This window comes from Pelophylax lessonae (genome assembly GCF_965119305.1).
Source record: "Pelophylax lessonae genome assembly, chromosome: 8".
In the NCBI taxonomy this organism is placed as follows: Eukaryota; Metazoa; Chordata; class Amphibia; order Anura; family Ranidae; genus Pelophylax; species Pelophylax lessonae.
Genome location: NC_138775.1, coordinates 75,093,399 through 75,121,127, shown reverse-complemented (window position 1 = coordinate 75,121,127; position 27,729 = coordinate 75,093,399).

Here is a 27,729-nt window from a genome sequence, read left to right as displayed (position 1 = left end):
GTTCCTGTTGGGGAGATTTTCTGTAAAAATGACAGATGTTACAGAATAACAATGATTTTTTTGCTTTCTTTGCCTTCCTGTCCAGGTGATAACTACACTTCCTATTTCTTGTCCTGGTGTCACAGTGACAGGAAGATTTTTTTTCTGCCAGCTGTTTGCAGAATATATGGCTCTAATTTTGCATGCATACACGCATTTATGCTTGTATGGCATTGAGTGTAAATCCATTCTACTGGACAGAATAATAATTTGTTGTAGCCATTGAAACATATTTACACTTATTTACATGCAAATTATGCTCATAAACTCCTCTCTGAATGCAGTTTTGGTGCATTTTTTGCTATGGCTCTAAAAGCTGCTCTTAAAATAGTGATCTAAGTGGCTAATGCACATGGCCACATAGGCTAACACAGAACTGCATTTAGAGGCATAAAAAAAGCCAGGTGCTTCTAACAGCAGTATTTTGCCTGTGTGCCTAAAATGTTTCTCTGTGTCAATAAAACTTAATTTATGCTAGTAGGCTTAAAGCAATTGCAAACAATCGCCTTGTAAAACAACCCATTCAGTTTAAAATAGAAATTAAAGGCAAACAATTCTGTATAGCTATAAAGAAAAACATTATAAATACCCTTTTTCGGGGGGAAGGCGTGGCCAAGTCCGGCATGTGAGAGGACGTGTCTCACAGCTCCACTGCAGCACAGCCTTTTGATCCAGCAGCGATCCACCGGAGATCTCAGGCTCCCCAACTGGCTACTGACTCGGTCCACCTCCTGGTCCCTCCACCGGCCCTCTGCACTAGAGAAATGACCAAAAAGAAGAAGATTGCGCGGGTCCAGCAATCCAAGATGGCGACGCTGCGGCCCTGGTGCCACGCATGCCACGGGCGGCTGAAAAAGCAAAGGATGGCAGCAATAAAAAGACCCAGAGGAATCAGGGTAAGGACCCCACTAGAGACATGATATATTACACCCAAAAAATGATGGGGCAGCTGATAAAGCCATGGAGGAACAGGTCAGGGCCTCTCACTAGGTAGTGCAGGAGTCACAAGGACATTTGGCCGGAGATATGATACATGGCACTGATGCAGGCAGGAATCCAGCTTTGATACCTTCCCTGTCTCCAGATCCAGATCCAGATGCAGATGAACAGGGGCAACCCACTTTGGCCAAAATATTACGTGCCGTTCATATGTGCACAATGTCTGTCAACACAATTAAAGATCAGTTTGGGGGTCTGAGAGAGGAGGTGTCCCTGGTGCGTCAGTATCTTCAAAAAAATCTGTGAACCTACGACTGCTGTGGAGAGCAGGGTTAGTGAAATTGAAGACAAACTGCCGCCTGTGACCAGGGAAGCTCACGCTGCTTACCAGCTAGCACAAGAAACCAATAATAGAGTGGATGATATAGAAAACTGCCTGCGACGCCACAATATAGGCATTGTTGGGCTACCAGAAAAAAACTGAGGGAAAAGAACCTACTTAGTTCGTGGAGGGATGGCTAATTATTTTTTTGGTGAAGGAGGATTTCTCACTTTACTTTGCGGTCGAGAGGGCGCACCGTACTCTGGCATCGCCCACTCCCTCCTGGGGTCCCCCTCAAGACGGATATTGGCGTGCCTTCTGCATTATAAAGACAGAGATGCAGTTTTGCGTTGTGCGAAGGAACGGGCCAACATTCAACATACCAGTACTAGAGTATCCTTCTATCCAGACTTCTCTGCTGAAGTGCAGAGACGTCAAGCCGAGTTTGCGGATGTGAAAAGACGACTAAGGAACCTACAACTACCCTATGCGATGCTCTACCCTGCAAAGCTGCGTGTCACTGCTAATGGACAGGCGCACTTCTTCGACCCAGCTAAGGATGCTGCTGCATGGCTAGATCATAATGAGCAGGCCCTGTGTCGCCACATGAACAACGAGGAAGGAGATTGATATTGGACAGGTCTTTCCAATCGGGATAGGCTAGTCCCCCACTCACTTTGAGCTCCACTAGGCTCTATCTGTTTTGAATGCCTATTTAAGTTACTGTTTTGTTGGGAGACATGATATGGTGCATTGAGCCGCGAGCTACAACATGACTTACCACTTTGTGCATTTCCACAACTGAATGAGAGAGGGAAGCTCGTTATACTTCCTTCAGTCAGACTCTGAGATGAAAGGGCCGGTCCTGTTGATGGCCAAAATTTGTGTTCTGTGGTCTTTGCATTTATGTCCCTTACAAGGGGGACTTTGTCCGGTTTCTGGGGAAACCTGCACTTACCAACTCACTGATGAAGGCACCGTTGTGCTGTGTTGTTTGCTGTTATTGACTAGTACTACAGCCCTTTTGAGGAAGGAGAGAAGATGGAGGGATCTCCCCACAAGTTTGCCATACTATTGGCCTCCAGGCTATAATGATCTCTGTGCTTCAATTTATATATATATATATATATTACAAGTTCCAGTGCCATAGGCCATATGCGATGGCCTTTGATTACCTATAATTGTGTACAAAGGCTGAGGTCCCTGTAATATCATGGAATATTAGAGGCCTATGCTCTCCTCTTAAGCGTATTATGATATTCACATGTTTGAAAAAAGTCCAACCAGCTATTTTATGCTTCCAGAAGACTAATTTGTCTGCGGAGACACAAAATTGTCTTAAATACTCGTGGGTGGGAAGAGCATACCATTCTACTCACACCTCCTTTTCCAGGGGTGTGAGCATTTTGGTTCATAGCCCGATCAACTTCCAGGAGTATGATATTAGTATAGATTCTGAGGGAAGATTTGTCTTTATGCACTGTCGTATTGGGTCACTTCAATGTGTTTTTGCTTGAGTATACATCCCTCCTCCATTCAGGATGTTGGCTGAGCCCCTCTATGTACAGGCACCCAATTTTACAGACTTCTGCTGCATCAAGGGGGGGTGGGTGGACGTCTGGAGACATAGACCCCCCTACAGACTGGCAATTTTCATGCTTTTCCAAAATGCATGGTACCCTGTTCAGGATTGACCTGGCGATAGGTAACTCGACCATGCTCCCATCCATCTCAAAAGTGGTGTGTAGACCCCGCAGTGTGTCAGACCATTCACATATGGTGATATACTTGATTGTGGTTCCCCCCTCAAACTTGTCCAGGACACCCTGGAAATTGAATGCCTTTTGGCTGAAATTACTTTAATTGCATGTGTAGATGGAATAGAGCATACAAGTGTTTTTCAACAGCCAGAACTCTGCAGAGGCTGCATTATTTCAGTGGGATGCATTTAAAGCATATTTGAGGGGACTCCTTATTGTAGAAATTACTAAGGTTAAACAACACTCATCTGGGTTGAGGGAGGAATTGGAGACACAGGTCCACAAGCTGGAGATTCGGTATGTAAGAGACCCGACTGACCAGATCAGGGAGGAATGGCAATCAGCCCAAATTGCATATGAGAGTCTGCTGTCCTCCTCGGCGGAAAATAAGAGATTCTTTTGTAGACTGGTAATTTTTGATAAGGGGGAGAGCACGGGCTGACTTTTAGCTAAGATTGCCAACTCCCAGCAACGATCCCCTGCAATTGGAGCCATAAAAATTTCGGAGGGTACATTGGTACACTCCCCTGACCTAATCCTGCAGGAATTAGCACATTTCTATGAAAAACTATGCCTTCCTACAACTGGGTATACACTGGTGGATCCGGAAAACTATTTGAATAATATTAGATTCCCACAAATTACAGTAGACCAGAGGGGGGGGGGGGGGCTCTTAATTCATCACTCACTTTAGAGAAATTATATACAGCTGTTGTGAAGGTGTGTATAGTGAACCGGCGCTAGTTTGAAAAAAAAACATCAATTGCAAATGACAAAAAATGCATACAATTCACTAAATATGCATAAAGCTTATATACCACATTAAAAAAATGTTATCCAATGGATAGGAAGAAAAGCAATGTCAAAGCTGGTGAATGGATCCAAATATCAAAGTATATAAAATAAAACGCATCCAGCAGCAAATATCAAAGGATAAAAAATAAAATAAAACGCATCCAGCAACCAAGAATTTTTTCTAAAAAATGAGGAAACGCATCAAACAGCAGAAAAATTCCAAGTGAATAAAATGAGCTGCAGGTGAAAAATAGAAGGATATTCACAAACACATGTGATGTATGTTCATGACACATTCAAGGTATGGTGTTGAAACCATAATGAAAAGTGAAAAAATGAAAAAAAATGAAAAAAAGGTGTTATGAATAAAATTATGTCCTAATGTTCAAGTGCCAAGTGAAATGCAAAGTGAAATAAATAATGTTGGATATAACTAAATGCAAAATATCAAATAAAGCTTATTGATCAAATATATAAACAATATAAAGAATGTATATATACTGTATATAAAGTCTTAATGCCAACAAAGTGCTTCACACTCCGTGAACGAGTGATAAATATTCACAATATAAAGTCCATGTGCAATCAAAGGATGAAGTGACTGATGGTTATTTCTTAAAAGTAAATCAATAAAAGTGACTTTAGTGAAATTCAAGTGATGTGATCCGGCGTGAGCAAAAAATCCAAACAATAAGTGCAATGGCCGCTCACCTCACATTGCACCAATATAGGCGCTTAAGCTGGTATCCACTCCAAGGATGGAGATGATGGGTTCCTTCTTTTCAATTTCTATTGGGGGCTTTTTTTGTGGGGGATCTCACACCTTCCACTGACTCAATGCGACACTCCCAGTCGCTCAAAGGAATAGATGCAAATCCATAGTGAAGTATGTAATAATATCCATTTATTAAAGAAAATAATAACAACTCACATGTCAGAATAAAACAGCAGGCAGCCGCTAAGTTGCGTTAACACAAACAAAAGGACTTCCGGTTTTCGGCCGTAAACCGGAAGTAACGTCAACCGGTATCCTTCCGACGCGTTGCGTCACAAAGCACGTGACTTTCTCATGGGTAAGGCCCTGCTGAGGAAGTTGTGGTTTCGACGTAACGCGTACGGGGGAGGATCCTGCACACGCTGTAGTACCCATATCGATGTCCATGCCCGCACTGGCTGAGTGCCAGCTCATGTTAGTGGTTTTCTGTTTTATTTTACCCCAATAAAAGTATACGTTACAGAGAGCACTAGATCGTTGTATTTATTTTACTCATGTATCGTATCATGACGGTGGAGAGAGGAGTGTGAGGAGGCGATCACCCTATCCCCTTCTTTGTGTCAGTGACACTGCGGATCTGGTCATTTTTTACCTGGAGTACCTTTGTACAGAGGGAGGACAGAAGGAAGCTACCTATCCATACCTATTAGCACCTGTGTGTGCACAAAGCAGGTTTGGCTCATTATAACTTGTGAGCCAAACCAGGAGGTGAGCGGCCAGCATTATCATTTATGCACCAAGGCACTTTTTAGTTATTCAAGCACCAGCACTTGGTCCCTTGATACCTACACAGTTTAGAAGATCAACACCCACTTTTATGGACTCTGGTGCACCTATTTTTATTTTTATTTTCACACTATTGTATGCATATGTGTGACTATTTATTTGCATGAGCACCTATTGTGATATTATTCCTTTATCATAACAATTGTTTTATTCACAAAAATAGTTCTTATCACCTGGATTGTTTTCTTATCACATAATTTAAGAGCACTTGCACTTTGATTGTGATAGATCTTTATATGTATTTATTCATTTACAGACACAGATGTTTTGTTAGTTGACACTAATTGTGGATATTTAATGTATTTATCCTTTGGCGCTACATAGTTTTTATAATTTTTGGATTATCTCCTGTACCATGCCCGCAGCCCCTGCACCATGCCCGCAATACCTGCATCTCCTGCACCATGCCGGCAACCCTGCATCTCCTTGTACTATGCCCACAGCCCTGCATCTCCTGTACCATGTCTGCAGTCCCAACACCATGCCCACAGCCATTGCATCTCCTGCACCATGCCCACAGCCCCTGCATCTTCTATGCCATATCCGCAGCCCCTGCACCATGCCCGCAGCCCCTGCATCTCCTGCACCATGCCTGCAACCTCTGCATATCCTGCACCATGCCCGCAACCTCTGCATATCCTGCACCATGCCCGCAGTCCCCTAATCTCCATGTACGCAGCCCCTGCACCATGCTCGCAGCCCCTAAATCTCCTGCAACATGCCCGCAACCCCTGCATCTCCTGCAGCATGCCTGCAGCCCCTGCATCTCCTGCACCATGTCCGCAGCCCCTGCATCTCTTGCACCATGGCTGGAGCCCCTGCATCTCCTGCACCATGCCCGCAGCCCCTGCATCTCCTGTACCATATCCACAGCCCCTGAACCATGCCCACAGCTCCTGCATCTCCTGCACCATGCCACAGTACCTGCATCTCATGTACCATGTCAGTAACCCCTGCACCATACCCACAGCCCCTGCATAGTGATGTACCGAACGGTTCACCGGCGAACGGTTCCCGGCGAACTTCGCATGTTCGCGTTCGCCGCTGCAGGCGAACATATGTGATGTTTGGTCCGCCTCCTATACATCATCATTGAGGCAAACTTTGACCCTGAATCTCATAGTCAGCAGACACATTCCAGGCCAATCAGCATACCTCCCTCCCACCTCCTATAAATAAGCAAGGGCAGCATCCATCTTAGATCATTTCTGTGTTACTGAGAGCAGGGAAAGTGCTGCTGCTGCTGCTGTTATAGCTAGGGACAGTTAGTCAGTGTTCCCGGTCTTGTTAGCCAGTGTTCTTGGTACACTCCTGCTGTAAGGACAGCACCCAAAAAAGCCCTTCCTAGGGCTGGTATTTGAGGTTTTTTTTTGGATATATATATATATATATATATATATATATATATATATATATATATATATATTGTCCCCAAAAGCCCTTTTGAGGGCTGGTATTTGTGTAATTTTTTTTGTTCTGTGATATATATACATTTATCTATTGTCCCCAAAAGCCCTTTTGAGGGCTGGTATTTGAGTATTTTATATATATATATATATATATATATATATATATATATATATATATTGTGCACTGCAGTTACCTGCCCGCTGTGTGTGAGAGGCCACAGACCCACCACAGACTGTACTGTGTGCACACCACACTCATTTCGGGTGGCACAGGCACAGTACCTTGCATTTTAAAAAATATTTTTTCTTTTCCTCTGTCATAATTGCAGTGAGTGCTGTGTCAGGTCCACAGAGTGTACTGTACCCACTGCAGTGCACTGCCCACCACTGATATATATATGGTGGCACAGCATCTTGTTGCAAATTGAAAAAAAATATATATTTTTTATTATTGCAGTTGCCTGGGCTGCCAGTGACTGTCAGGTCCACGGAGTGTACTGTACCCACTGCAGTGCCACTGCGTGCCCACCCACCACTGATATATATACGGTGGCACAGCAGCTTGCAAATTAAAAATATATATATTTTTTTATAATTGCAGTTGCCTGGGTGCCAGTGACTGTCAGGTCCACAGAGTGTACTGTGCCCACTGCAGTGCCACTGCCCACCCACCACTGATATATACGGTGGCAGGCATGACTTTTTTTGGATTAGTGTCTGGGGGATCTAAAAAGCGTACCTGTGAAGTTTCAGCTCTTTAGCATGTCCAGAACCAGAAAAAAAAGATCATATAGGTGTAAAAGGGGTTCCCACCATCCCTGCTCTACTGAAAAATTATCTTTTTTTCTGGTTCTGGACATGCTACAGAGCTGAAACTTCACAGGTACACTTTTTAGACCCCCTAGACACTAAATCACACAAAAAAAGTTCTTAAAAATTGTCATTTTTGATAGAGAGCCAATTATTGGTAAAAAAAAAAACTTAAAAAAAATGTATTTGGATTTATTGTCTGGGGGGTCTAAAAGGTGTACCTGTGAAGTTTCAGCTCTGTAGCATGTCCAGAACCAGAAAAAAATAGAATTAGGGTTAGGGCTAGGGTTAGGGTTAGGGTCAGGGCTAAGGTTAGGGTTATTTTTAGTGCTTAGGGTTAGAGGGTTAGAGTTAGAGGGGTAGGGGTAGGGCTACTAACTCTAACCCTAAGTATCTCACCGTAACCCTAACCCTAGCCCCTAACACTAAACCTAACCCTCTAACCATAACCCTAACCCTCTAACCTTAACCCTAACCCTCTAAGCCTAGCCATAAAAATAACCCTAACCCTAAACCTAACCCTAGCCCTAACCCTAACCCTAGCCCTAAGCCTAACCCTAGCCCTAACCCTAATTTGTATTTTTTTCTGGTTCCGGACATGCTACAGAGCTGAAACTTCACAGGTACACTTTTTAGACCCCCCAGATGCTAAATCCAAAGAATTTTTTTATTTTTATTTTATTTTTTTAATTTTTCCAATCATTGGCTCTCTATCAAAAAGGACAATTTTTAATAACTTTTTTTGTGTGATTTAGTGTCTGGGGGGTCTAAAAAGTGTACCTGTGAAGTTTCAGCTCTGTAGCATGTCCAGAACCAGAAAAAAAATAGAATTAGGGTTAGGGTTAGGGCTAGGGTTAGGGTCAGGGCTAAGGTTAGGGTTATTTTTAGTGCTTAGGGTTAGAGGGTTAGAGTTAGAGGGGTAGGGGTAGGGCTACTAACTCTAACCCTAAGTATCTCACCGTAACCCTAAACCTAGCCCTTAACACTAAACCTAACCCTAACCCTCTAACCATAACCCTAACCCTCTAACCTTAACCCTAACCCTCTAAGCCTAGCCATAAAAATAACCCTAACCCTAAACCTAACCCTAAACCTAACCCTAGCCCTAACCCTAACCCTAACTCTAGCCCTAACCCTAGCCCTAAGCCTAACCCTAGCCCTAACCCTAATTCGTAATTTTTTCTGGTTTCGGACATGCTACAGAGCTGAAACTTCACAGGTACACTTTTTAGACCCCCCAGATGCTAAATCCAAAGAAATTTTTTTTTTTATTTTTTTTTTTTTTTTAATTTTTCCAATAATTGGCTCTCTATCAAAAAATTACAATTTTTAAGAACTTTTTTTGTGCGATTCAGTGTCTGGGGGTCTAAAAAGTGTACCTGTGAAGTTTCAGCTCTGTAGCATGTCCAGAACCAGAAAAAAAAATAGAATTAGGGTTAGGGCTAGGGTTAGGGTTAGGGCTAGGGTTAGGGTTATTTTTAGTGCTTAGGGTTAGATGGTTAGGGTTAGAGGCGTAGGGGTAGGGTTACTAACTCTAACCCTAAGTATCTCACCGTAACCCTAACCCTAGCCCCTAACACTAAACCTAACCCTAACCCTTAAAGCCCAGTTCCTGTCCCATTTTGGTCGGTTCTGGTCTGTTTGCAGTTGTTTGCGGTGCGTTAAACGGGGAGTTTGGTCTGTCACTGTGAAGCGGCGTAACCCTTACACTACCTGATCGATACAACATCATACCTGATCGTATACACACACTGGATGTTTTAAAGCACGTTATTCCAAACAATTTAGGAATGTTAGGAGATTTATGCCCTTTATGGAATAAAACCCGACTCTGCCTCAACTACGTAATTTTCCATGGGAGTTTTGCCATGGATCCCCCTCCGGCATGCCACAGTCCAGGTGTTTGTCCCCTTGAAACAACTTTTCCATTACTATTGTGGCCAGAAAGAGTCCCTGTGGGTTTTAAAATTCGCCTGCCTATTAAAGTCTATGGCGGTTCGCAATGTTCGCCGGTTCGCGAACGGCGAATTTTATGTTCGCGACATCACTACCCCTGCATCTCCTGCACCATGTCCGCAGCCCCTGCATCTCTTGCACCATGCCTGGAGCCCCTGCATCTCCTGCACCACGCCCGCAGCCCCTGCATCTCCTGTACCATGTCCACAGCCCCTGAACAATGCCCACAGCACCTGCATCTCCTGCACCATGCCACAGCCCCTGCATCTCCTGTACCATGTCCACAGCCCCTGAACCATGCCCACAGCTCCTGCATCTCCTGCACCATGCCACAGTCCCTGCATCTCCTGTACCATGTCAGCATCCCCTGCACCATACCCACAGCCCCTGCATCTCCTGCACCATCCCTGCAAACCCTACATCTCCTGCATCATGCTTGCAGCCCCTGCATCTCCTGCACCATGTCCGCAGCCCCTGCATCTCCTGCACCATGTCTGGAGCCCCTGCATCTCCTGCATCATGCCCGCAGCCCCTGCATCTGCTGCACCATTTCCACAACCCCTGTATCTCATGCCCTGTGCCGTTAGCCTCTGCATTTCCTGCACCATGCCCTCAACCCCTGCATCTTCTGCACCATGTCCAGAGCCCCTGTATCTCCTGTACCATGTCTGCAGCCCCTGCATCTCTTGTACCATGTCCGCAGACCCTGCATCTCCTGTACCATGTCCACAGCCCTTACATCTCCTGCATCATGCTCGCAGCCCCTGCATCTCCTGTACCATGCCCGCAGCCTCTGACATGTCCTCCTGTACCATGTCTGAACCCTCTGACATCTCCTGTACAATGCCCGCAGTCTCTGACATGTCCCCCTGTACCATATCCGCAGCCCCTGCATCTCTTGTACAATGTCCGCAGACCCTGCATCTCCTGTACCATGTCAGCAGCCCTTACATCTCCTGTACCATGCCCGAAGCCCCTGCATCTCCTGCACCATGCCTAAAGCCCTTGCATCTCCTGTACCATGTCCAGAGCCCTGTAACGCTCCTGCGTTTTATGTATGATGTGGATTTTCAGCTGCAGAAATATTCCACTTCAGTAGTCATGTAGAGAAACGCTGAGACACCAATCCCAACTCTCAATGACTCATCATGTGTGGATGATCTTAATTCAGCAAGTAAATACACACACTCAATAAGATGTTTCCTAGAGTGACTTATGTATATAGTAACACAGTGATGATAGGCTGAAGAGACAGGTTGGGTAGAGATGGTAGATGACAGACACTTGAAAGGAAATGTTCTTGAAAGTAAGATAGTAGCAGATGGGATGCAGATAGGTTTAGCAATCATGTATGGTAGCAGATGACAGAGTAGCAGGTGGACATACAAGAGAGATCAACCCAGTGCAAGAACAGGTGGTAGTAGGCTCAAGAGCTAGCAATCTTAGATAATGCAGATGTAGTAATAGTCCTTAGTATGCAGAGCTAGATAGTGTAAGCTTTAGTATGAAAGTTATAGAGGTTTCCCCTGTGGGGTACTTATCACTAATAGCAATGTAGTAGAGGAGAGGTTCGGCAAGAGCGGATGATCCGGTAGCGGGATACAGGGATCAGCGCAGCGTGGTTCCGACAGCAAGGTATGCTTGCAAGCATGAGAGCTTCAAGACAGGTTAGCATCAAGGCACAAAGCAGTTTGAACGAACACATGTGAGTGAGAGCCGGCGATCTAAATAGCCATCCAGTCCGGCGCTCAGTGATGACAGCATCAGTCTTAAAGGTGTATGCGCACCTTACCAAAAGAGAATGGTGGGGCGCATACACTTATGAAAGAGTAATTAGGGTACCCAAAGGTACCAGAACATTACAGTACCCCCCCCTTAAGGCCGGCTCCTGAAGGCCTCTGGAGCTGGTTTGTCTGGGTACTTCGCATGAAAATTGCGGATTAATCTAGAGGCATGTATGTCAGAGGTGTTTAGCCAGGTGTCGTCTTGGGGCCCATAGTTCTTCCATCGAACCAAGTACTGAAGTCTTCCTCTGTGGATACGAGAATCCAGAATCTCTTTTATCTCATATTCTTCTCCACCTTCAACTTGTACAGGAGGAGGAGGTGGGATAGTAGGCCTTATTCCTTGGTCAGGAACATGGGGCTTCAGTAGCGACACATGGAAAATGGGATGTATTTTGAGGTCTATTGGCAATGTAAGCTGTACTTCAGCTTTTCCAATAAGTTTCTTGATTGGGAAAGGTCCCAAGAACAGAGGTCCAAGCTTTTTGCTAGGGATTTTCAGTCTTAAATTTTTTGTTGAGAGCCAAACGAGGTCCCCGATAGCGTACTGAGGAGAAGGTCTTCTGCGAAGATCATAGTACTTCTTTTGTTGACTATGAGCGTGTGCAATGGTAGTATTAAGCAAACCCAGAGAGTCCTTTATTTGGGTAAGATAGTCTGAAGCTACTGGGTTATTTGAAGGAAGGATGCGTGGTGGAAGAATAGAGGGATGAAACCCATAGTTCAATTAGAACGGTCTCTGCTTGGTCGTACTGTGGGTTGCGTTGTTGTAGGCAAATTCTGCCAGAGGGAGAAGATCCACCCAATCATCCTGTTGGTAAGAAGTGTAACAACGTAAATATTGCTCGATGCATTGGTTGACTCTTTCAGTCTGTCCGTTGGTCTGCAGATGGTAAGGAGAAGTGAGCTTCCGCTCGATCCGTAGTATGTGACATAGTTCTTGCCAGAACTTGGAAATAAATTGTGATCCACGGTCAGACAGAAGAGTTTTTGGTATACCATGTAACTTAAAGACATGTTTCATCAGGAGTTCTGCCGTTTGTTTGGACGAAGGTAGTCTGCGAATAGCAATGAAATGTGCCATTTTTGTCAGATGGTCCACTGACACTAAGATGGTATTAAATCCTTTGGAAGGAGGCAATTCCTCTATAAAGTCCAAGGACACAACTTACCATGGAGTTTGGGGTATTGGTAGACTGCATAGTAGACCGGATGGCCTCGTAGTGTCAATTTTGGACCTGGCACAGACATTGCATGAAGAGACGAATTTTTGTATAGATTTTTTCATGTCAGGCCACCAGAATTGCCTGGTAATCAGATTAAGAGTCTTTGTCATACCCATATGTCCTGCCATAGGCACATCATGCGATAATTCCAAGAATTTGGTGCGTATGGTAGGTGGTATGTAAAGTTTGTCGTTGTAGTAGAGGAAGCCTTCTGCATCAGTATTTAGTTGTGGTGGGGGTGAATCCAAACTTATACCATGCAAAACCTCTTCCTTCAAGGAACGGACAACTCCAATAATGCGTTTGTGAGGTATTATAGGAACGGAAGGGATTTCGAAGTAGTTTTCTTCAGTTAGTCGTGATAGTGCATCCGCCTTTTTGTTCTTATCTGCAGGTGTGTAGGTCACTAGGAAGTTAAACCTTAGAAAGAATAGTGACCATCATACCTGTCAGTGCGAGAGAGTTTTGTTAGTCTGAAGATATTGGAGATTTTTATGGTCCGTGTATATAAGTATTGGTAATTGGGTGCCTTCGAGTAGATGTCGCCAATTCTCCAGAGCCAATTTTATAGCAAACAGTTCCTTTTCACCCACGGGGTAATTTATCTCAGGACTGCTTAGGGATTTAGAAAAAAAGGCGACTGGATGAAGTGGTGAAGTGTGAGTTGGTCGTTGGGAGAGTATTGCTCCTACTGCCATGTTTGACGCATCTACTTCCAGAATGTATTGGAGGGATGGGTCTGGATGGCGTAGTATGGGAGCAGAAGTAAACCTTGTCTTTAACAGGTGAAAACCTTTATTTGCTTTATCTGGCCATTTGAATGGTTTTTTAATGCTAGTGAGCTGTGTGAGGGGTCTCACAATGGCAGAGAAGTTTCTAATGAACTTCCTGTAGAAATTCGAAAATCCAAGGAATCGCTGTAGCGCCTTGCGTGTGGTTGGTGTAGGCCAATCCTGAATGCAGGATATCTTACTCATGTCCATCTCGATTCCTGTTTTGGATATGATGTAGCCTAGAAAGAGTACCTCTTCTTTATGAAACAAGCATTTTTTCAGTTTCACATAAAGGTTGTGTGCAAGCAATCTCGATAATACTAGTCTTACATGTCTTATGTGTTCAGACAGGGATCGTGAATATATAAGTATATCGTCCAGATATACCACAACACAGACATCTAGTAAGTCTCTGAAAATATCGTTTATAAATCGTTGAAAAACTGCAGGGGCGTTGCATAGCCCGAATGGCATTAGAAGATATTCAAACAATCCGTATCTGGTTCTGAATGCAGTCTTCCACTCGTGTCCATCATGGATTCGAATGAGATTGTATGCTCCTTTCAGGTCCAATTTTGAAAAATAGGTAGCACCTGCTCAATAAGCTCAGGGATAAGCGGTAGAGGATAGCGATCTTTTATTGTAATAGCATTCAATTGCCTATAGTCGATGATAGGCCTGAGACTTGAGTCCTTATTGCGGACAAAAAAGTCCTGCTGTGGAAGAAGTGGAAGGTCTAATAAAACCTTTTTCCAAATTCTCATCCAAATAGTCTTTGAGATGGGAAAGTTCATCCTGTGAAAGAGGATAAACATGACCGAACGGCAATTTGCTATTTGGGAGTAGATCAATGCTACAATCATAGTCTCGATGGGGAGGTAGTGCTTGAGCATTTTTCTCAAGAAAAACCTCAGAGAGATCCTGATAACATAGTGGTGCAATCTCATCTGTCACCACAGACAGGATCTTCCCGAAAGACGGGAGGTTACACGTACCCTCGCAATAGCAAGAGAGGGAGGTCAGGGTCCGTTCCTTCCAATCTATGGTTGGTTGATGTGTGTGCAACCAGGGAAGTCCCAAAACAATAGGAAAGTGGGGTGAAGGTATTAGATCGAAGGTAGTGGTCTCCATATGAGACCCGTTAGTAGTGACTAGGAGTGCCTGTGTCTGATCAGTGATCGGACCAGAGGATAAAGGAACACCGTTAATAAGACTCACTGAGACAGGTTTAAGTTTAGAAATAATAGGAACTTTATTTAAAGCAGCAAAACGTATGTCAATATAATTTCCACAAGATCCTGTGTCAATCATGGCCTTAGTAGTAATCCTGTTCTGGTCCCACTGTAATGTTAAGCAAACAGAAAGATAAGGGTTAGTGATTGAAGTTGTCAATCCCCCTAGGAGGACATGTGAACACTCACCCTTCTTTTTGTAGACTAGGGGACAGACGTTTATCTTGTGATCCGGGGATGCACAGTACAAGCAGAGATTACCAGATCGTCTTCTGGCTCTTTCCATAATTGATAGAGGTGGGCGTATGGTTCCTACCTTCATAGGAACGGGGTCAACGGCTGAAATCCGAGAAGAACTGGATAATGGCATTCCCATTTTCTCAGCCTTTCTTTCTCGTAGTCTTCTATCTATGGTGATACTGAGTTGTATCAATGCATCCAGGGTTTTTGGCAGATCCGCTCGGGCGAGCTCGTCTTTAACGGCCTCTGATAGGCCAAGCCTAAATTGGGTCTTCAGAGATGCATCATTCCATTCTGAATCAAGGGTCCATCTCTTGAATTCTGCGACAAAGTCTTCTACAGGTCTCCCACCTTGTTTCAAGGATCTTAATTGAAGATCGGCAGTACTCTGCCTATTGGGATCATCATATAGGCTAGTGAGTTCTGCTAGGAACAAGGCATAGGAGTTGAGAAGCTGATCGCTTTTCTCAAAAAGAGAGTCTGCCCAGGCCCAAGGATCGCCTGTTAGGTAAGAAATAATAGTACAAACCTTAACGTGATCAGTAAGGTAGGTACGGGGTTTTAGCAAGAAAAGTAACTCACATGCGTTTTTAAATTCGCGAAATTTTTTGCGATCGACTGTAAATACCAAAGGAGGATTTATTTTGGGTTCAGGGGACTGAGCAGTGGTAAGTTGTGTCAGTCTAATTACCTGCTGCGACAGAGCCTGATTGTCTTCTTTTAATTCAGCAAGTGCGTGTATTAACGCAGTTACTTGCTGTTTTAATTGTGTCATCTGAGTGGTTATTTCTGCTGAATCCATTTGTGGTTCGTTCAATCTGTAACGCTCCTGCGTTTTATGTATGATGTGGATTTTCAGCTGCAGAAATATTCCACTTCAGTAGTCATGTAGAGAAACGCTGAGACACCAATCCCAACTCTCAATGACTCATCATGTGTGGATGATCTCAATTCAGCAAGTAAATACACACACTCAATAAGATGTTTCCTAGAGTGACTTATGTATATAGTAACACAGTGATGATAGGCTGAAGAGACAGGTTGGGTAGAGATGGTAGATGACAGACACTTGAAAGGAAATGTTCTTGAAAGTAAGATAGTAGCAGATGGGATGCAGATAGGTTTAGCAATCATGTATGGTAGCAGATGACAGAGTAGCAGGTGGACATACAAGAGAGATCAACCCAGTGCAAGAACAGGTGGTAGTAGGCTCAAGAGCTAGCAATCTTAGATAATGCAGATGTAGTAATAGTCCTTAGTATGCAGAGCTAGATAGTGTAAGCTTTAGTATGAAAGTTATAGAGGTTTCCCCTGTGGGGTACTTATCACTAATAGCAATGTAGTAGAGGAGAGGTTCGGCAAGAGCGGATGATCCGGTAGCGGGATACAGGGATCAGCGCAGCGTGGTTCCGACAGCAAGGTATGCTTGCAAGCATGAGAGCTTCAAGACAGGTTAGCATCAAGGCACAAAGCAGTTTGAACGAACACATGTGAGTGAGAGCCGGCGATCTAAATAGCCATCCAGTCCGGCGCTCAGTGATGACAGCATCAGTCTTAAAGGTGTATGCGCACCTTACCAAAAGAGAATGGTGGGGCGCATACACTTATGAAAGAGTAATTAGGGTACCCAAAGGTACCAGAACATTACAAGCCCCTGCATCTCCTGTACCATGTCGGCAGCCCCTACATATCCTGCACCATGCCCGCAGCCCCTGCATCTCCTGTACCATGCTCGCAGCCTCTGACATGTCCTCTTGTACAATGTCCACAGCCTCTGACATCTCCTGTACCATGCCCACACAGCCTATGACCACCTCCTGTACCATATCCGCACTTTTTCCACTTTTATCCAGAATTTGCTTATATATATATATATATATATATATATATATATATATATATATACATATAAAGCCCTATGTGCTTTCATATCACTCTTACCTATATAAAATACTCTCTTCAAATGTGCTTTAAAATGCATGTTTTCCTCTTTTATGAACACGAAAAAAGGAGTTATGCTGTTGGGTTGGTATAATAATGCTATGGGGCTGGTATGAAATTATTTCCAGGGCTAAATTTTATTGCCAGCCCGGCCCTGTTTTGGAGGCCTTCAATAGCATTGAGTGTAGGCATCTCTGGGGGGTTGCTTCAGCAGTTGTGATTTTGTGAAAACTAAATTTCCTGGGTGCGTTTGCTGTATTACTGTCCTCAGGGAGCAATACATGCATCGGGTAGAATGTCCCACACTTCCTCCTTGGGAAGGGGCACAAGACAGGGGTGTCCTATGTCACCCTTGCTCTTCGCCCTAGCCATACAACCTATGGCAATAAAGATCAGGGACAATCTAGATATTGTGGACTTCCGCTATGGGGATAGACAGGAAAAGGTGATGCTATATGCAGATGATACAATGATTCTCCTTGGAAACATGGATGTTTCTCTTAAGGAGACCGTGTCCACCATAGTGGAATTTGGTGAATACTAGGGACTTAAGATAAATTGTACAAAATCGGCTTGAATGCTCATTGATACTGGGGATGTTTTGTGTGTAGAGTCACAGGGCTCCATACCATTAACAGCCTCTTTCAAATATCTGGGAATCCAGGTGACACCTAATATTCAGGAGTATGGAAGGCTCAATATTTGTCCATTGCTTCAAAGGTTTTGAGACCGAATTAGAACATGGAAATCTCTACAACTGTCAGTATTAAGATGGGTAAATCTAATTAAGATGATACTTATGCCCCAGTTGCTATACGCCCTCCACAATTTACCAGTAGTGGTCCCTCTCAAAACCTTTCAAACTGTAAACTCGCTATTCCGTAATCGAATTTGGAAAAATCACCTTCCCCGAATTAAACTTGAGTACCCCATACAACAAGGATGAGGAAGGGCTGGCTTTTCCAAACCCCTGGCTCTACTATATAGCAGCCCAACTGCAATATCTGATAGGCATGCTGCGGGGGCATGTGGACCAGGAAGCTGCCGATGGTAGCTCGGCCGAAGATGTAATGTTACACACAGTGTGGGGTACATCTGTCATAGAGGCTCAGGCCTTCGGAAAACCACACAAAGCATTTCAAAAATATAATTTAATCTAAAAGGTGTAGAATAAAGCTAGATACCTTCAGGGAGTGACAGTATATACAGAATTCAGCCCAATCTGGTTGTATGGGACCTACCTTGAAATAGCTAACTTGCCACACAGGGTGTTATGGAAGAGATATAGAGTGTAATATATAAGAGACAAATTTTTCAAAATGGTACTTTTCTGTTTTTTGAGGCTCTTTAGGAGAGGTTTGCTTTACTGTCCTGTTTCCGTTTCTAATACATACAAATAAGGCATACCATATTGGCTCAAGATGGGTCTTCTGAGTGGTCTCTCTCTGTCTCTGACACCACTGTTTAGTTTGATCAAAGCGGGTAATAATTCCAATGGGTTTTGATCTCAATGTTATAGCATACTGCAGCAGATTTTCCTAAAAGGCAACCTCTCTGAGTGCTGGCCAAATGAGGGGGACCGATCTCAGGTGAAGCTTGGGAACTGGCCATTCAGGCGGTACCAACCAGTTCTATAAATGTTTCGCAAAGACTAGCGCAACTATACACACTACTGAGGGTATACTATACCCCCCCATAGACTACATGCTATGGGCTTGGTGTCCACCCCAATATGCACTTGATGCAAATGGGATCACTGAGATCTGATCCATCTACTGTGGAAGTGCCCAAAACTCCACTATTATTGGAAGGGGGTGTTGGACACTCTTAACAGGATATGTCAGACCTCTATCCCTCTGGACCCTAAACTATGTTTGCTCAATTTTTCGGATGACTTTGAGCTGGATGGACACACTAGAGAGGCGATGATTCAATCCCTATTTTTAGCACGCAAACTGATTATGGTACACTGGAGATCAGAGAGCCCTGCCACGGTTAAGGAGTGTATCAACAATGTTGGTAATATGCTTGGAATGGAAAAAATAATCTATCAGCATAGGGGAAGTACGTGTAAATTCAAGAGATTATGGAGACCATGGCCGGGTGGATCTGGTCATGGATAGGCTGCTTGGCGGGAATGTCGGTTGAGGATGAGAAAAATATGCTAATAGAAGAGGAGGAAGTTTTGATATTGAGGGAATATGGTAACCTTAGATTAGCAAATAGATATATCTACGATGTAAGTGCTGTGAACTTGTGTATGTTAATGTAATGTTCTTTACTACTATGTGTATTTACGTGTCTTACCCCTTCAATACAGGGCACTTTCACCCCCTTCCTGCCCAGGCCAATTTTCAGCTTTTAGCACTGTTGCATTTTGAATGACAATTGCGTGGTCATGCAACACTGTACCTAAACCAAATTTATGTAATTTTTTTTCCCACAAATAGAGCTTTCTTTTGGTGGTACTTGATCACCGCAAGGTTTTTTCTTTTTTGCTAAACAAATAAAAAAAGACCAAAAAGTTTGTTTATGTTATAACATTTTGTAAATACATTTTTTCTTGCACTGACAATCACTGATGAGGCACTGATGGGGAGGCACTGATGGGGTGGCACTGATGGGGTGGCACTAATATGCAGCACTGATGGGCACTGATGGGCGGCACTGATATGTAGCACTGATGGGCACTGATAGGTAGCACTGATATGCAGCATTGATAGGCACTCATAGGAGGCACTGATGGGCACTGATAGGCAGCACTGATGGGCACTGGTGGGCGGCACTAAAAGATGGCAATGATGGGCACTGGTGGGCGGCACTGATAGATGGCAATGATGGGCAGCACTGATGAGGAGGGCACTGACAGGCTCCCTGAGCATTGATTAGCATCCCTGGTGGCATGGGTGGGCATCCCTGGTGGCCATAGGTGGGCATCCCTGGTGGCAATGGGTGGGCGATCCCTGGTGGCTCTAGTGGCATCCCCCAAGGGTCTGCACTGATAATCAATGCTCTGATTACCAGCACAGACCCCCCCTGTCAGGAGGAGAGCCGCCGATCGGCTCTCCTCTACTCGCACCTGTCAGGCGCTAACTGAGGAAAGCTGATGAACGGGACTTCCTATTTACTATGTGACCAGGGGGGCGTGCAGAGTGGCCTATCCTGCTGGACATCATATGACACTGCGGGAAGTGGGTAATGATCATTTGGCAAACTGTACTGATATGGGCTGTATGTATCTATATTTTCCTAAATAAAATGTTATTCTTTGGATAAAAAAAATAAATAAATACCTTTTTTCCCTTTTTAGAAGTGATCACATTCCCGCTGTTCTCAGCTTCATAGGAACAGGGGAGGAGAAGCAACAGTACACTGAGCTTCCCAGTGAAAGACTGCAAGGTGGGGTGTCAGTACAAGTCTGGTCATTGGAGAAGAGCACACTGAGTTCCCAGCATAGCTAGGGAACTAACCAGTGTGTTCTCCTGCCCAGTGTGGTCAGTTTTTAATAGAAAAGCAGAGGGACTGGCAGGATCGCTTCTCGGCCTTTTGGCTAAGATCAAGTGTAGTATCTGTTCTTATCAGTTGGTATGGAGCCTGATGGTTAGTATCGGTGGGGGGCGAAATGAACCGGGGCGCTCTGGAACTACGGGAGGACCGGGAAGTAAGCCACACCAGAGAAAGCCGGATGGTTCCATTGCCTTCCTGATTTGAATGGGTCCGCCCCTACCTACCTTTGAAGGGAGCGAGAAAACTGTGTTGTACCGTGACCAGTTAGTACTGCTCCTGGATGTGATTGGTATGGAACGGCGGACGGCGGTGGGGGAGCCTTTCCTCCTGGGTTGAATCTGGCCTTGCAAAAGGCTTGTCCCCAGTTGAAGGTAGGTTCTCCCTAAGATGTCTAAAGTTCTGATGCCTCCTGGTAGGATAGGGCTACACTCGGTCTGGCCTTTGGGCCGAGATAGAAAAAGCCCGTAGTGTATGTGCCACTGGGGTGGCAGCCCAGGGGTGCCTTAATTCTCACTGGTGAGGGGCAGCTCGCCTTGAGTTTTTCGGCACCTGCCTCTTGGGCAAGGCCTTTTGGCTTCGACGAGAGGAATTTTTATTCCGGCCGGAAGGCCTGCCTTTGTATTTTACACAAGGGCACTAATTCCCCTCTCCACTTCCCCTTCCCCACCATTTTCGTTTGTGTGTGCTTTTTCTTTGTAGTGTTTGTCACTTCACTATCACCTTTTTTCCTGCACGATGAGTACGGTGTGGGTCTCTGGGCCTACCTTGAAAGTCTTGGGAGGGGGTGGACATGGCCTTCTGGCTTAGTTCACCCTCTCTCATGGGGTCTCCCTTCGGGGGAGCCCCACCCAGTACTTGGGGTGGGCTGTTTCGGCAGTCCCCCTGGAGAACAGGGTTTGCCAGGTCTTGGCCAGGCAAACCATAGGAAGTACCTCAGTCCCTGTCAGGAGTCTTGCGCCCCGGGGGATCAAGGTATAGGTCCAACCTCTTCGGAGGCCAGACCATTTTCGCACACCCTGTGCAGTTTTTGTGTTTCTTCACGTTTGCGTGTGTGCACTTTTTTATGCACCGGGTGTTAAGTCTTTTGAGTGTGTTTCACATGCTACGGGCTTTAAAAAAAAAAAAAAAAAAAAAAGATATGTAGACTTTTCTATTGCAGCAATGCAGAAAGTGGGGAAAGTCTAAGGTAGCAGTTGGGGGTATAAAGACCCTCCCCCCCCCAAAACCGCCTCCCCAAATTTGTCAAAATTTCACTAACAGTGGGAGGGTCTTAAAGGGGCATTAAATACCAGGAATGTATAATTTACAGAGTACAGAGTTCAGGGGTGTGCTACATGCAGAGTTTGGGAATGTGCTACGCACATAGTGCAGAGTTCAGGGGCATGCACGTACAGAGTTCAGGTGTGGGCAACAGAGTTCATCCTTCTTCCACAGCTGCTTAGCTCTGTATCCCCCATCCACATCTCACTTTCCTCCCTCTTCTTCTCTAGTACTTACCCTTACACTGTAGGTGGCTTCACCTCTCTCAGTGGAAGAGAGATCATCCAGTGGTGGTGTCAGCATACGCACTGCACCCCAGGCACTGGCATTTCCTTTGTCCTCATACTGCACTTGGAAAACACAGGACGTTAGACCTCTATGTTTATGAGTGACAGTGGTAAGCAGGTAGCAAAGGGCCTGAGCCAAAGGTGGTGGAACTGAGTTCCACCAAGTTCCAGCTGAAAAAAAGCCCTGGTTACGCCCCTGGGGCAGTCCCAGAGGGTATGCCATCACTTCCTGCTGTATGACACCAGTTAGTAACAAGCAGTGTCAGAAGAACAAATACCATTGGGATGTCCCAAAGCAGTGTCAACATGAGGGGTGGGAAAAAACACAGCAAACACAGATTTCCCAACAAGGCTAAACATAGCAACCAGATAAAAACAGGAGCTCAACTAGGAACAACTGGAGTTCACCTAGAAAAAAAATTTCACCCTTAAGAACCAGAAGCCTCTGCAATGGCAGCCTGCAAAATTTTGCGGCCAAATGTTGCATTTGAAGATGCAAGTACATCCACCTTATAAAATTTTGTGAATGTGTGTACAGACAACCACGTAGCCGCCTTGCACACCTAAACCACTGACGCTTGAAGACGGAAGGCCCAGGAGGCACTAAGCACCCTTTTAAAATGCGCTTTAACAGGGAAAGGAGGAACATGAACCTTAATGGAGTAGGCCTGCACCATCGCCTGCTTGATCCACTTGGAAATGGTCGCAGCAGATGCATCCTGCCCCTTGTGAGGTCCATCCATAAGAACAAACAAAGAATCAGATTTTCTAATCGGTTCAGTCACCGCCAGGTACACCCCGAATTGCCCTTACCACATCTAAGGAATAGAAGGCAATTTCCTTAGGATGTTTCGGCTTAGGACATGTAGCACAATGTCTTTATTCAAATGAAACCCCGAGTCAACCTTAGGAAGGAACGCCTGACAGGGTCCCAACACCACTTTGTCCTTATGAATCACCAAGGAAGGTGACCGACAGGACAATGGTGCAAAATCTTAGTCCATTCCATTAAGGTCTGGGATACCAAGGTGATAGCAAACACCGGTCTCAAAATGGAGCCAGCCACGGTGAAGAGGTACTAGACCAGAGCCTCAGCTCTTTTGTCAATGGGGTCCTTAAAAGACGCAGAATCCTCCACCGGCAAAAGTGTGGCCTTATTTAGCCTGGAAACCTGAGAGTCCACCGACGGTGGAAACGTTAATTTCTTTAGAAGAGACTCCTCAAAGCAATATCTTCTAGCAAAACGCTTAGGTATACCAACCAAGCATTTCGGGGAACCCCACTGACTAGTGACAATCTCGTCAAAATAGGCAGGAAAGGGAAATTCCTTGTTTACCTTGAAAGATTTGCGGGTGCCAAACTGCACCAGTATAGCCAACTCAGCAGCAACTGAGTCCTCCAACTTCAAGGTTTCCCACACTGATACAACCAGGGCCTCCACCAGTGCTTTTTCATGCGCAGCTGCAAAGGAGGAGGACTCATCCTCACTATTAGAACACTCAGCATGCATGGACACAGACCCAGTGGGCTGACTCTTGTCCGCAGCGGCCAAAGCTGCCTCAGAATCTGAGGAAGCAGAGGATACAGGGGAAGGCTGGGGGGGGGGGGCACTTCATGCCAGGTCTCCTTTGCAGGGCCATATCAACTTTGGCTACTAATGACTGCAGGGCTACCGTCATGGCTGCCAGGGAGCACTGAGACCCAGAGGGTCCCGCAGCTTGCAGGAGTGGATCGGGTGGTGAAACATGCTCCATAGGCTCCATGACCATAAAGGGGTTAAATGGAACCGCGCTGCTCAGCAAAGAAAAAAATGAGAGGCCCCCCCCCTGTTCACTGCTGGGGCACCACAACAATCAGAGCACCAGCAGGCGCTATATACAGCAGAGGAAGGAATATATACCCCCAGAGACTCACTACCCTAACTGGAGAGCAACAAAATCTGTCTGCCACACTGCAGGAAGAGGAGGAGGAAACGCTGACATCTGACTATATTAAAATGGCCGCCGATGAAACTCTATGGGGAAACCAAAAACATGGCCTACACAAACATGGCCGCTGAAGGTGGGAATACAGAGACCATGGCAAAATTGGGGCACCACACATCGCTGCATGGGATCCTGGACTCCACTGGACCCCAGGGAAAATTCACAGACCCCAGGAGGAGACCAACAGGGGGACCCCCCCCCCCGCAGCCCCCAGGTATGGACACCCCCTACAGAGGGCCAACAGCAGCAGTACCCACCACTCATCCAGCCCAGCACTATGCAGCCCCCCTACCCAATTTCACCCATGCCCCCAAAAAGAGGCAGTGGGGGAATAGGGGACAGATGAGGGCACAAACTTAAGGGGAAATCCTGTAAAGGAGAAGGGGGAAACACAAGGGGGGTGAAAAGACACAGAAGATGCCTACCATCCCCAGGGGGGGCCCGCAACCTCCCCAGTGATTCTGCAGGAAGGGAGGGGGGACACTACTCACAATAGCACGGTCACCAGGTGGGCGCCACTCCCAAAAATATAATGAACCAAATGTTGCAGCGCTGCTAATAAATTAATTAAATAAACAAATATAAATATATAAATATATAAAAAAATGATATCACTGTGTAACCTTGTGCAAAATGTGCAAACGTGCAAAGTATATATTGTGCAAAATCTCGCAAGATCACACAATAAATATATTCAAACTTCATAAATACATAAATAGTAAATCATAAGTCCATATAAAGTGTCCATCAGGTGCAAATAAGGTGCTTCTGTGCTTCACTGTGTGCATGTATGGGGGTGATCCCCTTGTGGTTATCTACTTACCACAATACACTCGGTATAAGGCATTCAAAAATACTCCTGCAGTGTAGTCACAGCCTTTTTGCCAGCCTGGGATCCGCAATCATGTGGGAGAGATCCTTAATGGTGGTCCTTTCAACATATCCCGAGTCCCCTCATGGGAAAGAAAAGGCCATCCATGGTGAAGTATATCAAATAAAATGTATTGCATCCAAAAAGAAATCTACTTACAAACATCTAAAAATTGCAGGCATAAGAATCTCGGCTCGGTGCTTCGCTGCTCCCGCAGCGTGCGCTTCACCGGCCGGAAATTATGTCATGTCCGCTCAGCCAATCGCTAGACGCGTTTCGCCGTCCAATCACAGTGTCTTCTGCCACTCCCAAAAGTCCACCGCACCATCTTGGAATGGGGTGCTGCGGCCTGAGGCATGCTGCAACTTTGGTTGTGACTATTGTCATGACCAGGGCTATGCAACCTCGCGAGGTGTTTCACTCGCCAGTCAGTGGGGCTATGTCCCGGCAAACCTAGCGCAGAGATAATAGTTGGGTCGCACTGGCAGGCCAGACTGGGAAGACCATAAGGATCTAGAATATCCAGTGCATCGCCTAGTCCGGCTGTTGATTGTAGTTCCCACAGGAACAAAAAAAATAAATAAAAAATGCCAGGACTGCAGATCCCAGCAGAGAGCCAGGTCCTTACTCTTGACTAGGCAGAAAAAACTGGTGTTCTACAGCAGGAAGTGATGGTATACCCTCTGGGACAGCCCCAGGGGCGTAATCAAAAAGGTTTCTGCCTAGTTCTACTCCTAGAGAGTGAGAGCATAAACCCAATGGTCTGAAGAATTTAAGCTGTGTCTGTCAGTGAACAAAAGAGAAAAAAAAAACATTTCAGTAAGTATAGAAAATATTTGTTGAGCTTACCAGAAATGTGATGTCTTTGTCACTTCCTGTGAACATACTAGTGTTATTTTTATTATGTTAACTTCTTATTGGATCAATCAATAGTGCAATGGTGATCAAAAGAGAACAGTACAGATTTTTATGGAAACATAGGAGCCCATATATTGCCTTTAAAACATTGATTAGACCAAAGTCATCTGGGGGATTATTTCTTCCAGATTTGGAGAGATACCATGAAGTCCCTATTTTGCATAGAGTAGTGTATTGGGTCTATGGATCCTCTCAGAAGAAATGGGTGCAAATGGAGGAAAATATAAGATATTTAAGATAAGTAATTCCATATTGAGTCAGAAAATCTGGCTTCCAAGGCAATATAGGGGCCTTCCCATGGATTTAGCTGCAATTACAATAGAAACTTTAAGAGTCTGGGATAATTTCTTGAAAAATATGCAATGGCAATATACCAGCCGTTTAATGCCCCTTTCAGGTTCAAATTATTTTCATCCAGGTAAGGAGAATAAGTCATATCTGAAATGGACTCAGATTGTTTAAGATTGAAGGATGTCCTAGAGGAGAACGTCCTTTGTACAGAACTCCGAGATAGGTATGGTACATTACCATGGGATGTTTGGAGATATAGACAGCTCCAGCATTTTGTGGAGGCTCTCCCTAAGCTGTAAGTTCCATTCATGAGCTCAGTCCATGGGAGAGACTTGTGGACTTATTAGCAGATGGGGGATCGCTACCATATCCAGGATACTCATCTCCTGTTCTAACCCAGGTCCAATGGGTCTTTTGGGGGGGCTGGGAACATGAATTGTATCAATCTTTATCAGAGGAATTAAAGCATAAGGTTGTGGATTTGGTGCATTCTATCTTGGTGGATATGAGAATAAAAGAGATGAACTATAAACTTTTAACGAGGTGGTATTATGTTCCATCTCAGTTGCATAGGATTGCAATTGAGTTTCATTTTTGTGCTGGAGGGAGTGTGGAGGTGAGTAAAATTAGCTCATATATAGTGGAGTTGTCCTTTGATCCAGCCATATTGGAAAGAGGTGTTAAATGTAATTAAGAAAATTTGCAATATAGAAATTGGACAAGATCCTTGGTAATGCTTGTCCCATGCTACAGTTGAGCCAAGGAATAAATATAGGGGTTCCATTATCCCATACTTACTAAACACAGCGAAAATATAAATCCTGAAATTTTGGAAACAAAAGGAAATTCCGACAATACAAGAATGGTTTAGGGAAGTGGATATTAAAACAAACCTTAGTGCTGCGCTAAATAATATCCTTTAAAAAAATAGAAAATAAAAAAAACAACAACAACTGCTAAAACTTCACTTGTGACAAGTGTGTGCTATACTATAGATATGTGAATTATTAATACTTGTGATATAATCAGATGCTTCATTAAAACATAAAGTCCACAACTATGCAAATTTTATGTAAATATATTGTAATGATCCTTCCCGCCACCGACATTCGTGTTGTATAGGGTGCTCACTCTTTCTTCTCCTTTCGTGCAGGTAAATGGACACATCCATGTGCCACCACGATGAGTGCTTCCCCCCTTATAGTTGTGTTCTCATCTCAAATGATGTGACCTCGCACCTAAGTTTAGTCTAATAATACCTTTTTGCCTCTCACCGGCCTGGGAATGAGTATCCACTTAGCCCCAATAGGTACTGCTTGCCTTCTCACTCTACTCCTCCACAGCACTGTTGTAATGCCACATACAAAGAAATAATTCATAAGTGCTTATACCCTTAAAAGCATATCTTTATTAACCACTTTACCACTGGTGTTTTTTTTTTAACGAGTAATGGCGGCGATCTGCAATTTTTTTGCAGGACGGCGACATTGCGACGGACAGATCGGACCCTTGACTGACATTTTTGACACTTTTGGGGGGACTAGTGACATTACTACAGTAATCAGTGCTATAACTATGCACTGTTACTGTAAAAATGACACTGGCAGGGAAGGGGTTCATTTTATTGGAGAGGGAGGGGTTAATGTATGCCTGGTGCTTACTGACGTGTGTGGGGGGAGGTGACCGAGTGACACAGGGACAGATTGCAGGTTCAGCTAAGCTGAACCCTGCAATCTGACTCTGTCTGTCACTTAGGAGATCCGCCCGCTTTGTTTACACAAGCGGGCAGATCTCCACACTTGATTTCCCGACGATCGGGGAAG